Consider the following 15,591-nt stretch of genomic DNA (forward strand, 5'->3'; position numbering starts at 1 on the left):
CTCTCACTTGCCATCTCTGTCTTTGGCAAAATATCTATTCATGTTTTTTGCCCATTTTGTAATTCGGTTGTTTGTTCTTTTACTGTTGAGATTTTTTGGTAGTGAAATATACGTACCAATAAGCAATAAACTTTTCTTCTTTCGTTTGATATTTTTTGCAGTGATGTAAGTTGATATACACCCAGAAATGTGTGTAACATGCTCATATCAGGGATTAGTTAGGGTGAGTATTGGTAGCTGATATAATAAATAACTTCCAATTTGAGAGTTAGACACAATGAACATTTATTTCTTACTCACACAAAGCCAGAAGTGTGTTGTGTGGTTCTTTTTAACAGATTTTGCCAAAAGGTGACTGTGGAATCTGGCTACCTTCCATCCCAAGACTCTGTTAGCGGGATCACATGGCCTCCAAGGTAGCTGTGTAGAAGCAGAGAGAAGGGAAATACACAGGAGGCTTTATTTTTTATGACCAGTTCTAGAGGTTGTGTACATTCCTCCAACTTATATCTCATTGGCTAGGCTTTAGTCACCTGATCGCTAACCAGCTTCCTGTGAGACTGGGCCTGTTCTTCCTGTGTGTCCCAGAAGACATGGTAGGGTGGGTGTGCATTGGGCCCATTCCCGTCATTATTGAGGCGTAAGATGGCACCTTGCTTGTTCACGTGATACACGACTCACCTGAGTCGTGTTCTAAGGCAACTGTGGCATCAAGTCTTGGATGAAAGAGGTTATCCTGTTCCATCTACTACTTTTAAAAAAAAGTGCTTTTATCCACATAAGTTTATATTTTATTTTCCCTTTAAAGCATCTATTTTATATTGGAGTAGAGTTAATTTATAATTTTATTTTCAAGTGTACAGCAAAGTGATTCAGCTGTACATGTATCTATTCTTTTTCAAATTCTTTTCATGTATAGGTTTTTACAGAGTGTTGAATAGAGTTTCTTGAGTAGGTCCTCATTGATTAGATATGTAATACATATCTTATGCACAGTAGTGTATATATGTTAATCTCAGACTACTAATTTATCCCTTTCTCCACCTTCCCCTTTAGTAATCATAAATTTGTTTTCTAAGTCTGTGAGTCTGTTTCTGTTTTGTAAATAAGTTCATTTGTATCCTTTTTTAAAGATCCCACATGTAAGTGATAGCATATGATATTTGATTTTGTCTGACTTACTTCATTTAGTGTGATAATCTTGAGGTGCATTCATGTTGCTGAAATGGCTTTATTTCATTCTTTTTAATGGCAGAATAATATTGCATTGTACATATGTACCACATTCATTCATCTGTCAGTGGATATTGAGGTTGCTTACATGTCCTGGCTTTTGTAAATGAAAATAGGGGTGTGTTTATCTTTTCAAATTATATCTTTTTCCCAAGATATATGCCTAGGAGTGAGATTGCTGGGTAATGTGTGTGCATGTGTGCTAAGTTTCTTCACCCTTGTCCGACTCTGTACAACCCTACGGACTATAGCCCACAGGGTCTTCTGTCCATGGAATACTGGAGTGGGTTTCCATGCCCTCCTCCAGGGGATCTTCCCAACCCAGGTATCAAACCCACATCTCTTATGTCTCATGCATAGGCAGGCAGATTCTTTAGCCCTAACACCACCCAGGAAGCCCTTGCTGGATCACATGGTAGCTCTACTTTTAGTTTCTTAAGAAACCTCCATATAGTTCTCCATAGTAGCTATAATGACTTACATTCCCACCAACAGTGCAGGAGGGTTCCCATTTCTCCACATCCTCTCCAACATTTATTGTTTGTATATTTTTTTGATGATGGCCATCCTCACTGGTGTAAGGTGATAACTCATTTTGCTTTGCATTTCTCTAGTAATTAGCAATTCTAAGCATGTTTTTATGTGCTTTTTGGTCATCTGAAAGTCTTTTTTGGAAAAGTGTCTGTTTAGATCTTCTGCCCATTTTCTGAATGGGTTGTTTATTTTTTTTGACATAGAGCTGCATGAGCTGTTTATATATTTTGGAGATTAATCCCTTATTGATAGCATAATTTGCAAATATTTTCTCCCATTCTGCGAGTCACCTTTTCATTTTGTTTCTGGTTTCCTGTGTTGTACAAAAGCTTTCACATTTAATTAGATCCCATTTATTTATTTTTTCATTACTCTGTGAGGTGGATCCAAAAATAAATGCTTCAACTTATGTCAAAGAGTGTTCTGCCTATGTTTTCCTCTAAGAGTTTAGGTTTTGAATTTATTTTGAGTTTATTTTTGTATATGATGTTAGGGAATGTTCAAATTTCATTCTTTTACATAAGGCTGTTCATTTTCCCTAGTCTCACTTATTGAAGAAACTATCTTTTCTCCATTTTATACTCTTATCGCCTTTGTTGTAGATTAGTTGACCATGGATGCCAGGGTTTATTTCTAGGCTTTCTATCCTGTTCTGTTGATCTGTAAGTCTGTCCTTGTGCCAGTTATGTACTGTTTTGTTTACTGCAATTTTATAATATAGTCTGAAGTAAGGGAGCCTGATTTCTCCAGCTCTGTTTTTCTTTCTCAGGATTGCTTTGGCTATTTGGGGTCTTTTGTGTTTTCATACAAGTTAAAAGTTTTTTTGTTCTAGTTCTGTGAAAAAATGCATGGGCAGTTTGATAAAGATTCCATTGAATCTGTAGATTTCCTTGGTAAGTATAGTCATTTGACAATATTAATTCTTCCAGTACAACAACATGGTGTATCTTTCCACCTATTTATATCATTTTTCATTATTTTCATCAGTGTCATATAGTATTCAGAGTACAGGTCTTTTGTACCCATAAGTAGACTTATTCCTAGGTATTTTATTCTTTTTGATGCAATGGTAAATGGAACTGTTTCCTTAATTTCTCTTTTTGATCTTTTATTGTTAGTGTATAGGGATGTGAGATATTGCTGAGTATTAATTTTATATCCTGCAACCTTACCAAATTTATTGATGAGTTCTATAGTTTTCTGGCAGTGTCTTTAAGATTTTCTATGTGTATTATCATGTCATCTGCAAACAGTGACAATTTTACTTCTTTTCCAATTTGGATTCCTTTTATTTCAGTTTATTCTCTGATTGCCTTGGCTAGCATTTCCAAACCTATGTTGAAAGTGGACATCCTTGTCTTGTTCCTGATTTAGAGGAAATGCTTTCAGTTTTTCACTGCTGCATATGATGTTAGCTGTAGGTTTGCTGTATGTGGCCTTTGTTATATTGAGGTATATTCCTGGGGTATAAGCTTTTTCTGAAGAGTTTTTTTTTAAAAATCATAAATGGGTGTTGAATTTTGTCAAAAGTTTTTTCTGTATATATTGAGATGATCATATGGTTTTTATTCTTCAATTTGTTGATGAGGTTTATCACACTGATTGATTTGCAGATATTGAAAAATGCTCATATCCCTGGGATAAATCACACTTAAATCATAAGTCATGGTTTGTGATTTTTTTTAACATATTGTTGGATTTGGTTTGCTAGTATTTTGTTGAGGATTTTTGTGCCTATATTTATCAGTGATGTTGGCCTTTTATTTTGTGTGTGTGTGTATGTGATATTTTTGTCTGGTTTTGATATCAGGGTGATGGTGGACTTATAGAATGAGTTAGGGAGTCTTCCTTCCTCTGCAATTTTTAGAAAAAGTTTCAAAAGGATAGCTCTTCTTTAAATGTTGGATAGAATTTGCCTTGGAAGCCATCTGGTCCTGGTCTTTTGTTTATTGAGAGTTGTAAAATCACAGTTTCAATTTCAATGTTTTTCAATTTTTCAATATTTTTTATTTTATTTTATTTTTTATTTCTTTCTGATTCAGTCTTGGGAATTGTACGTTTCTAAGAATTTGTCCATTTTTTCTAGGTTGTCCATTTTATTGGCATATAGTTGTTTGTAGTAGTCTCTTATGATCTTTTGTATTTCTGTGGTGTTTGTTGTAACTTTTCCTTTTACATTTTTAATTTTATTGGTTTGAGCCCTCTCTCTTTTTTTCTTGATGAGTTTGGTGAAGGGTTTATGAGTTTTATTTATCTTTTCAAAGAGCCTGCTTTTAGTTTCATTGATCTTTCCTGTTGCTTTTTCTTCATCTGGGTTTCATTCATTTCTGCTATTATCTTTATGATTTCTTTCCTTCTAGTAATTTTAGATTTTGTTTGTTCTTTTTTCTCTAGTTGCTTTAGGTGTGATGTTAGGTGGTTTATTTGACATTTTTTGACATTTTGCTTCCCAGGGTAAGATTGTATAGCTGTAAACTTCCTTCTTATATATTATCTCTTCAAATGTTTTCTCAAGTCCTTTCTCTCTCTCTCTTCTTCTCCTGGGACCACTATAATGTGAATGTTGGTGCATTTAATGTTGTTCCAGAGGTCTCTTCAGTTCAGTTCAGTCGCTCAGTCGTGTCTGATTCTTTGCCACCCCATGGAGTGCAGCACACCAGGCTTCCCTGTCCATCACCAACACCTGTAGCTTGCTCAAACTCATGTCCGTCGAGTTGATGATGCCATTCAACCATCTCATCCTCTGTCATAACCTTCTCCTCCTGCCTTCAGTCTTTCCCAGCATTAGGGTCTTTTCCAGTGAGTCAGTTCTTCACATCAGATGGCCAAATTATTGGAGCTTCAGCGTCAGTCCTTCCAATGAATATTCAGGACTGATTTCCTTTAGGATGGACTGGCTTGATCTCCTTGCTGTCCACGGGACTCTCAAGAGTCTTCTCCAACACCACAGTTCAAAAGCACCAATTCTTTGGTGCTCAGCTTTCTTTATAGTCCAACACTCACATCCACACATGACTATTGGAAAAACTATAGCTTTGACTAGACAGACCTTTGTTGGCAAAATAATGTCTCTGCTTTTTAATATGCTATCTAATTTGGTCATAGCTTTTCTTCTAAGGAGCAAGCATCTCTTAAATTGTCTTACTTTCTTTTCATTCTTTTTCTTTATTCTGTTCTGTGACTGTGATTTCCCCCATTCTATCTTCCAGGTCACTTATACATTTTTCTACCTCAGCTATTCACTATTGATTCCTTCTAGTGTGTTTTTCATTTCAGTTATTGTATTATTCACCTCTGTTCGTCTTTTTATTTCTTCTAGGTGTTTGTTAATGTTTCTTGCATCTTCTCAATCATTGCCTCCATTCTTTTCCTGAGACCCTGGATCATCTTCACTATCATTATTCTGAATTCTTTTTTTGTATATTGCCTACCTCCACTTCACTTAGTTGTTTTCCTGGATTTTATCTTATTTTATCGTCTGGGGCATATTCCTCTGTAATTTCATTTTTTAAAAAATCTACTTTGCTATGATATGGTTTCTGTCCCAAGGCTGCAGGATTGTAGTTCTTCCTTCTGCTGCCTGCCCTCTAGTGAATGAGGCTGTCTAAGAGGCTTGTGCAAGCTTCTTGATGGGAGGGACTGTTGGTAGGTGGAGCTCAGTCTTGTCCCTCTTGTGGGCAGGGCAGTGCTCAGTAAAATTTTTATCTACTTGCTTGATGATGTGTTCCCGCCATGTTGGTTGTTTAACCTGAGGTGACGCAGCACTGAAGCCTATAAGCTCTGGTTGGGCTAACAGTGGCCTTTGGGAGGGCCCAAGTCAGTGAGCATGTTTCTGAACTATTTCCGCCAGTATCTTTGTCCCCACAGTGAGCGGCAGCTCCCCCACCTTGGTAGAAGGCCCTCCAATGCTAAAAGATAGGCCTGGCCCCATCTCTTATGGGGTCATTGCTTTGCTCCCCTGACCTAGTACACATGAGACTTTATGTATTTTCTAAGAATGGAGTTTCTGTTTCCCCAAGTCCTGTGGAAGTCCTGCAGTCAAACCCTTCTGGCCTTCAAAGCCAGATTCTCTGGGCACTCCACCTGTGGCTGGACCCCTAGGCTGGGAAGCCTGACATGGGGCTCAGAACTCTGACTTCTGTGGGATAATTTCTGCGGTATAATCGTTTTCTGGTTTGTGGGTTGCCCGTCTGGTGGTATGGGGATTGATTTTATCGTGATATAGTGATAACACCAGGCTGTTGTGGCTTCTTTTTTGTTTTTGGATGCAGGGTAATATTTTCTTTTGGGGGGGGTAAGTTCCAGAATTTTGGGCTAGTGGTTGTTCAGCAGTTGTGATTTTGGTGCTTATGTAAGAAGGGGGTGGGCTCACATCCCTCAACCCCATCATCTTGAGACCAGTCCTCTTCAAGAGTCTGGGAAGAGTATTTGTGGTTGCAGGTTTCCCCCTTTCATCAGTTTAAATGTATTGCACCACTCCCTTCTAGCCTGCAGAGTTTCTGCTGAGAAATCAGTTGATAATCTTACAGGAGTTCCTTTGTAGGTTATGTGTTGCTTTTAATATCTTTTCTTTGTTTTTAATTTTTGCCAGTTTGATTACTGTGTGCCTTGGGGTGTTCCTCCTTGGGTTTATCTGGCCTGGGACTCTCTATGCTTCCTATACTTGGGTGACTGTTTCCCACATTATGGAAAATTTCAGCTATTGCCTCTTCAGATATTTTCTCTGGTCCTCTCCCTCTCTCTCTTTCTTTTCCTATGACTCCTAAAATTTGAATGTTGGTGCATTTAACATTGTCCCAAAGGTCTCTTACACTGTCTTCATTTCTTTTCATTCTTTTTTCTTTATTTTGTTCTGCAGCAGTAATTTCCACTATTCTGTCTTCTGGCTCTCTTACCCATTCTTCTGCCTCACTTATTTTGCTATTGATTCCTTCTAGTGTATTTTTCATTTCAGTTACTCTGTTGCTTGACTCTATTTACTCTTTATGTCTTCTTTGTCAAACATGTCTTCTATCTGTGCCTCCACTCTTTTTTCCAAAATCTTGGATCTTCTTCACTATCATTACTCTGAATTCTTTTTCAATACTGATGTATTGCCTGTTTCCACTCACTTAGTTGCTCTTCTGGGGTTTTATCTTGTTCCTTCTTCTGGGACATATTACTCTGCTGTCTCATTTCATTTAACCTTCTCTGTTTGCAGTCTCTCTTCCACAGGCTGCAGGATTGTATTTCCTCTTGCTTCTTATGTTTGCTCCCAGTGGGTGAAGCTGATCTAAGGGTATTCTGCAGGCTTCCTGGTGGGATGGGCTCGTGCTTGCCCACTGGGATGGAGCTGGGTCGTGTCCCTCTGATGGGCAGGGCTGTGTTAAGGAGTTCATTTAGAGGTGGTTGTGGACTCAGGAATATTTTAGGAAGCCTGTTTTCTGATGGGTGGGGCTGTGGTGCTGCTCTGCGGTTGCTCGGCCTGAGGCACTCCAGCACTGAGGATATTTTTTGTCGCCAGATTTTGCTGTCAAAATGGCAGCCACCAGGAGAGCTCACACTGATGAATATTCCCTAGTGCGTTTTCCACCTGTGTCCTCGTCCCCACGGTGAATCATAGCTGCCCCTGCACCCCATGAGACCCTCCAAGACCAGCAGACAGGTCTGGCCCAGGCTCCTATGAAGTCAGTGCTTTTCTTCCAGTTCCTAGCGTGCATGAAATCTTGTATGCACCCTCCAGGAGCGGTGTTCCTTTCCCCTCCAGTCCTGTGTAACTCCTGTGATCAACCTCACTGGCCTGGGGGATCCTCTTCCCAATGCCAGAGCCCTAGACTGGAAGAATCTGACGTGGGGCACAGAATTCTTACTCCTTTGAGGAGAACCTCTGTGATATATTTATTTTCCAGTTTGTGGGTTGACCTTCTGGCTGATATGGGATTTGATTGTATCATAAATGTGTTCCTCCTACCTCTCATTGTGGCTTCTTTGTCTGTGAACATAGTATATCTTTTTTTGGTAGGTTCCAGTATTTTTTCTTTTTTTTGATGACTGTTCAGCAGTTAGTTGTGGTTGTGATGCTTACACGAGAGGAGGTGATCTCTTTTACTCTGCCATCTTGTCTTTAACCTCCATTTCTTGTTGTACTAGTTCCCAGAGAGGATGCTGGGCCTGGAAAAGGGCCTTTATTGGACCAAATAAGGAGTTGGGAAGATGGTCATTGGTGTCATTGTTTTCTTTCTTTTTCTGGTATCTATATCCAATAAAGAGCCTTAAACATGCATCTGTTCCTAAGAACATATATTGCAACCATCCAACTTGTGTGGGATCAGAAGGGTTGGGGAGTGTTATTCCTCGTCCCACTGATTCTCTAGCTCAGTTTGCAAACTAGTAGCACATAAGTGTCATGTAGTTAACACGTATGCTTTATTTGTCCTATTTGTGTGTTTATATACCTGTAACTCCAGAAATAGCAAAATTAGAACCACCAGATTAGTAAAATTGTATTTAGTAAGCATTTATTGTGCATATAAGAGCAGTTTGTGAACCTGGGTCTCTCTAACAATGGAATGAGGCACAGAGGTATGTTATAGAACAGTTTACATAGTGAAATGCAGAGGGTGCTTATGGTTTACGACGATTTGTTATATAGCTTACTGCCAATTGTTGGTGACAGTCTAAGTTTCATTCATGCTCTTCAGGGTAAAGAGTCTGCCTGTAATGCGAGAGACCCAGGTTCAATCTCTGGGTCAGGAAGATCCCCTGGAGAAGGAAATGGCAACCCACTTCAGCGTTCTTGCCTGGAAAATCCCATGGACAGGAGTCTGCCAGTCCAAGGGGTCTCCAAGTTTCGGACAGGACTGAGTGACTAACACCTCACTATACTCTTCAGAGACATTATAAGAAGTGGTCCAGTTTGTTTTTTTTACCTATTGTCTAGAATAAGATTAATGTTTTTTTCTGCTCAGGAAATTTACAAGTTTGCTTTGCATTTTGTATTTTACTTTGTATCTATCTACCTACAATTATTATTTATTTGTTTATACACCCGTGTAATTGCCATCTCAATCAATAGAGAACATTTCCATTATCCCAAGAAGTTTCCACATGTCACTTCCCAACTAAACTGAGTTAAACTCCATTTTTCCAAGGCAAGAACTGTTCTGACATCTACATCACAGCTTAGTTTGCTGTCTTAGAACTTCATGTAAATGGATTACAGATACTTTTTTTTCCTGACTTCTTTCACTCATCATGATGTTTATCATCCGTGTTGTTGCATGTATCAGTACTTTGATTCACTTAATTGCTGAGTACTATTCCATTGTATGAATAAATGCAATTTATTTGTTTACTTGATGATAAACATTTGGATTGTTTCCAGTTTGGGGCTATTTTCAATCAAGTTTCTATACAACATTCTATGCAAGTCTTTTAAAAAAAATTGAACCTCCATACTATTTTCCATAGCGACTGCACCAATTTGCCTTCTCATCAAGAGTGTATGAGTGTTCCCTCCTTTCCACACCTTCTCCAGCATTTATTGTTTGTGAATTTTGATGATAGCCATTCTGACAAGTGTAAGGTGATACCTCACTGCAGATTTGATTTACATTTCTTTAATAATTAGTGATGTTAAACATCACTTCATGTGCTTTTTGGCCATCTGTATGTCTTCTTTGGAGAAATATCTATTTAGATCTTCGCCCATTTTTTGATTGGGCTTTTTAAAAAATTCTTTTTTAATTGAAGGATAATTGCTTTACAGAATTTTGTTGTTTTCTGTCATACCTCAACATGAGTCAGCCATAGGTATACATATATCCCCTCCCTTCAGAACCTCCCTCCCATATCCCTCCCCATCCCACCCTTGTAGATTGATACAGAGCCTCTGTTTGAGTTTCCTGAGCAATACAGCAAATTCCCATTGGCTGTCTATTTTACACATGGTAATGTAAGTTTCCGTGTTACTCTTTCCATACATCTCACCCTCTCCCCCCATCTCCCCATGTCAATAAATCTATTCTTTATGTCTGTTTCTCCATTCCCGCCCTGTAAATAAATTCTTCTAGATTCCGTATATATGTGTTAGAATACAGTATTTATCTTTCTCTTTCTGGCTTACTTCACTCTGTATAACAGACTCTAGGTTCATCCACCTCATTAGAACTGACTCAAATGTGTTCCTTTTTATAGCTGAGTAATATTTCATTGTATATATGTACCACAACTTCTTTATCCATTCATCTGTCAACAGACATCTAGGTTGCTTCCATATTCTAGCTATTGTAAATAGTGCTGCAATGAACAATGGGATACATGTATCCTTTTCAATTTTGGTTTCTTCAGGGTATATGCCTAGGAATGGGATTGCTGGGTGGTTTTATTCCTAGTTTTCTAAGGAATCTCCATACTGTCTTCCATAATGCTATATCAATTTATGTTCCCACCAACAGGGCAAGAGCATTCCCTTTTCTCCACACCCTCTCCAGCATTTCCTGTTTGTAGACTTTTTGATGATGGCCATTCTGACTGGTGTGAGGTGGTATCTTACTGTAGTTTTGATTTGCATTTCTCTAATAATGAGCGATGTTAAGCATCTTTTCATGTGTTTGTTAGCCATCTGTATGTCTCCTTTGGAGAAATGTCTGTTTAGGTCTTTTTCCCACTTTTTGTTTGTGCTGTTTGTTTTTCTGGTATTGAGTTGTATGAGCTGCTTGTATATTTTGGAAATTAATCCTTTGTCAGTTGTTTCATTTGCTATTATTTTCTCCCATTCTGAGGGTTGTCCTTTCACCGTGTTTATAGTTTCCTTTGCTGTGCAAAAAGCTTTTAAGTTTAATCAGATCCCACTTGTTTACTTTTGTTTTTATTTCCATTACTCTAGAAGGTGGGTCATAGAGGATCTTGCTTTCATTTATGTCATTGAGTGTTCTGCCTATGCTTTCCTCTAAGAGTTTTATAGTTTCTGGTCTTAAATTTAGGTCTTTAATCCATTTTGAGTTTATCTTTGTGTATGGTATTAGGAAATGTTCTAATTTCATTCTTTTACATGTGGCTGTCCAGTTTTCCCAACACCATTTATTGAAGATGCTGTCTTTGCCCCATTGTATATTCTTGCCTCCTTTGTGAAAAACAAGGTACCTATTGTTTGACTTTTTTTTTTTTCTGACACAGAGCTGCATGAGCTGTTTGTATTTTGGAGATTAATCCCTTGTTGGTTGCATTGTTTGTTCATATTTTCTCCCATTCTGTGGACTGTCTTCATTTTGTTTATGGTTTCCTTTGCTGTGTAAAAGCTTGCAAGTTTAATTAGGTCCTACTTCCTTGTTTCTGCTTTTATTTCTTTTGCTTGGGAGACTGACTTAAGAAAACATGCTATGATATATGTCAGATAACATTTTGCATATGTTCTCTTCTAGGAGTTTTATGGTGTTACATCTTATATGTAAGTCTGTAAGCCATTTTGAGTTTATTTTTGAGTATGGTGGGAAAACATGTTCTAACTTCATTGATTTATGGTGGTTGTCCATCTTTCCCAACACAATGTGCCTATCTTTCATTCATTGTATAGTCTTTCCTCTTTCGTCAAAGATTAATAAATTGTAGGTGTGTGAATTTATTTTGGGCTCTCTATTCTGTTTCCCCTTCATGGATCACAGCCTTGTTGTGGTGAAGGGGCTTGTGTAACTCAGTGAACCTGAGTCATGGTGTGTGGGGCCACCCGTGATGGACAGGTCATAGTGAAGAGTTCTGACAAAACATAGTTCCCTGGAGGAGGGAATGGCAAACCACTTCAGTATTCTTGCTGTGAGAACCCCATGAACAGTATGAAAAGGCAAAAAGATATGACACTGGAAGATGAGCCCCCTAGGTTGGAAGGTGTCCAATATGTTACTGGGAAGAGTAGGGGGCAATTACTAATAGCTCCAGAAAGAATGAAGTGGCCGGGCCAAAGTGGAAATGATGCTCAGTTGTGGATGTGTCTGGTGGTGACAGTAATGTCTGATGCTATAAAGAACAATATTCCGTAGGAACCTGCAATGCTAGGCCCATGAATTAAGGTAAACTGGACATGGTTAAGAGGAGATGGCAGGAGTGAACACTGACATCTTAGGAATCAGTAAACTAAGATGGATGGGAATGGGTGAATTTAATTCAGATGAGCATTAAATCTACTACTGTGGACAAGAATCCTATAGAAGAATTGCAGTATCCCTCATAGTCACCAAAAAGTTACAAAATGCAGTACTTGGGTGCAATCTCAAAAAGGACAGAATGATTTTGGTTCATTTCCAAGGGAAACATTTCAACATCATAATAATCCAAGTCTGTGCCCCAACCACTGATGCCAAAGAAGCTGATGTTGACTGGTTCTATGAAGACCTACAAGACCTTCTAGAACTAACACGAAAAATAGATGCCCTTCTCATCATAGGGGATTGGAATGCAAAAGTAGGGGGTCAAGAGATACCTGGAGTAACACACAAGTATGGCCTTGGAGTACAAAATGAAGCAGGGCAAAGGCTAACAGAGTTTTGTCAAGAGAGCACTCTGGCCGTAGCAAACACAGAGATGGTGTTACACAGGGGCGTTGTCAGATGGTCAATACTGCAATCAGATTGATTACATTCTTTGCAGTTGAAGATGGAGAAACTATACAGTCAGCAAAATCAAGACCTGGAGCTGACTGTGGCTCAGATCATGAGCTCCTTGTTGCAAAATTCAGGCTTAAATTGAAGAGAGTAAGGAAAACCACTAGCGCTTCCCTGGTGGATCAGTGGTAAAGAACACACCTGCCAAAGCAGGGGACACAGGTTCAATCCCTGGGTGGAGAAGATCCCCTAGAGAAGAAAATGACAACCCACTCCAGTATTCTTGCCTGGGAAATCCCATGGAGAGAGGTGCCTGGTGAGCTACAGTCCATGATGGGGTCACAAAAGAGTTGGACACAACTTGGCAACTAAACAACAATAAAGGGAAAACTGCTAGGCCATTCAGGTATGACCTAAATCAAATATCTCAAAGGAAAAAAGGACCCAACTGAATGTAGAGTTCCAGAGAATAAGTGAACAATGCTAAGAAATAGAGGAAAACAATAGAATGAGAACGACTAGAGATCTCTTCAAGAAAACTGGAGATACGAAGGGAACATTTCATTCAAAGATGAACACAATAAAGGAAAGAAATGTCAAAGACCTAACAGAAGTAGAAGGGATTAAGAAGAGTTGGCAAGAACACACAGGAGAACTATGCAAAAAAGATCTTAATGACCCATATAACCACAATGCTGTGATGACTCACCTAGAGCCAGACATTTGGTGTGTGAAGTCAAGTAGGTCTTAGGAAGCATTACTACAAACAAAGCTAGTGGAGGTGATGGAATTCCAGCTGAACTATTTCAAATTCTAAAAGATGATGCTGTTAAAGTGCTGTACTCAGTATGGCCACAGGACTGGAAAATATGTTTTCATTCCAATCCTAAAGAAAGGAAATGTCAAAGAATGTTCAGACTACTGTATGATTGTGCTCATTTCCACATGCTAGTAAATTTATGCTAAAAATTCTTCAAGATAGGCTCCAGCAGTATGTGAACCAAGAATTTCCAGATGTACAAGTTGGATTTCAAAAAGAAGAGGAACTAGAGATCAAATTGCCAACATTTGCTGGATCATAGAGAAAGCAAGGAAATTCCAGAAAAACACCTACTTCTGCTTCATTACTATACAAAAGTCGCTGACTATGTGGATCATAACAAACTGTGGAAAATTCTTCAAGAAATGGGAATACCAGATCACCTTACTTGCCTTCTGAGAAACCTGTATGTACATCAAGAAGCAGCAGTTAGAACCAGACATAGAACTACAGACTGGGTTCCAAATTGGGAAAGGAGTACATCAAGGCTGTATATTGTTACCCTGCTTATTTATCTTAAATTCAGAGTACATCTTGCAAAATGTCAGACTGGATTAATCACAAGCTGAAATCAAGATTGCTGGGAGAAATATCAGCAACCTCAAATATTCAGATGATACCACTCCAATGGCCAGTTGTTAAGAGGAACTAAAGAGCCTCTTGATGATGGTGAAAGAAAATAGTGAAAAAGCTGACTTGAAATTCAGTATTCAAAAAACTAAGATCATGGCATCCGGTCCCTTTCCTTCATGTCAAATAGATGGGGAAAAAGTGGAAACATTTTTTATTTATAAAATTAAAAAAAAAACAGATTTTATTTTCTTGGGCTCCAAAATCATTGTGGACATGACTGCAACCATGAATTAGAAGATGCTTGCTCCTTGGAAGCAAAGCTATGACAAACTTAGACCATATTAAAAAGCAGAGACATCACTTTGCTGACAAAAAGTCTGCATAATCAAAGCTATGGCTTTTACAGTAGTCATGTACAGGTGTGAGTTGGACTGTAGAGTCGGCTGAGTGCTGAAAAATAGATGCCTTCCAGTGCTGGGGCTGGAGAAGACTCTTGAGAGGTCCTTGGGCTGCAAGGAGATCAAACCAGTCAATCCTAAAGGAAATCAACCCTAAATATTCATTGGAAGGATTGATGCTGAAGCTGAAACTCCTGTATTTTGGCCATCTGATGCCCAGGGTCAACTCATTGGAGAAGAACCTGTTGCTGGGCAAGTGTGAAGCCAAAAGGAGAAGGGGATGGCAGAAGATGAGATGGTTAGATAGCACAACTGTCTCAATGGATGTGGATCTGAGCAATCTCTGGGAGGCAGTGGAGGACAGAGGAACCTGGCATGCAAGGAGTTGAACATGACTTAGCGACTGAACAACAATTCTGTTGATTCGTTTTTTTTTTTTTTTTTTGGTTTGTTTTTGTGCCAATACCATACAGTCTTGATTACTTTAGCTTCGTGGTATTGTCTGAAGTGTGTGGAAGGGTTATGCTTTTAGCTTTGTTCTTTTTCTTCAGGATTTTTGGGAAATTCTGGGTCTTTCATGGTTCCAATAAATTTTAGGATTATTTGTTCTGGTTCTGTGAAAAATGTCATGGGTAATTTGTAGGAATTGCATTAAATCTGTAGATGCCTTTGGGTAGTATTGCTAAACTATATTAATTCTTCCAGTCTAAGAGCATGGGATATTTTTCCTTGAATCAGCTTTGATTTCTCCTATAACTGTTCTATATTTCTGTGTGTGTAAGTCTTTCACTCCCTTGGTTAGGTTTGTTACTAAGTATTTTATTTTTTTTGATGCAGTTTTAAATGCTTTTTAACTTTCTCTTTCTGATATTTCATTGTTAGTGTAAAGTGTTCTGCCCGTAATCCGAGTCCCCGGTCGGGAAAGAAGACTCCTCGAAACAATGCAACTCACAATAGGGGAATTTATTACTGACTCGAGCCAGGGCCTCCCGCTCTCACCAAGTGTGTGAGGATGAAAGGCCCTGAGCCCCAGTTCTCTCGGGTATTTATTAGGTCAAACAAAAGCAGCAGGTAGTTGGTGCAAGCGGATTGGTTACACAGTAGGTAGTTGGCGCAAGTGGATTGGTTACACAGTTGCAAGGTAATTTTTGTTGGCCCAACGTGGGGCTTTCAGCTTTCCCTTGATAGGTTCCCTTTTTTCTGGCTAGGCATATGTTGATTGGCTGGCTCCAGGAGGCCTGATTATTATGTTACCCCGGGAGACCAGGCCTACTCCTAATCTAGGCTGCCTGTCATGGCGTTAGCCGTGACAGCCTCACATAAAGAAATGCAACTGATTTATGTATATTAATCTTGTGTCCTGCTACCTGCATTGACAAGCCTAGTAGTTTTTATAGAGTCTTCAGGGTGTTCTATAAAGTGTGCCATGTTATCTGCATATAGTAACAACTTTACCTTT

This window comes from Dama dama, chromosome 9 (assembly GCF_033118175.1).
Source record: "Dama dama isolate Ldn47 chromosome 9, ASM3311817v1, whole genome shotgun sequence".
Classification (NCBI taxonomy): Eukaryota; Metazoa; Chordata; class Mammalia; order Artiodactyla; family Cervidae; genus Dama; species Dama dama.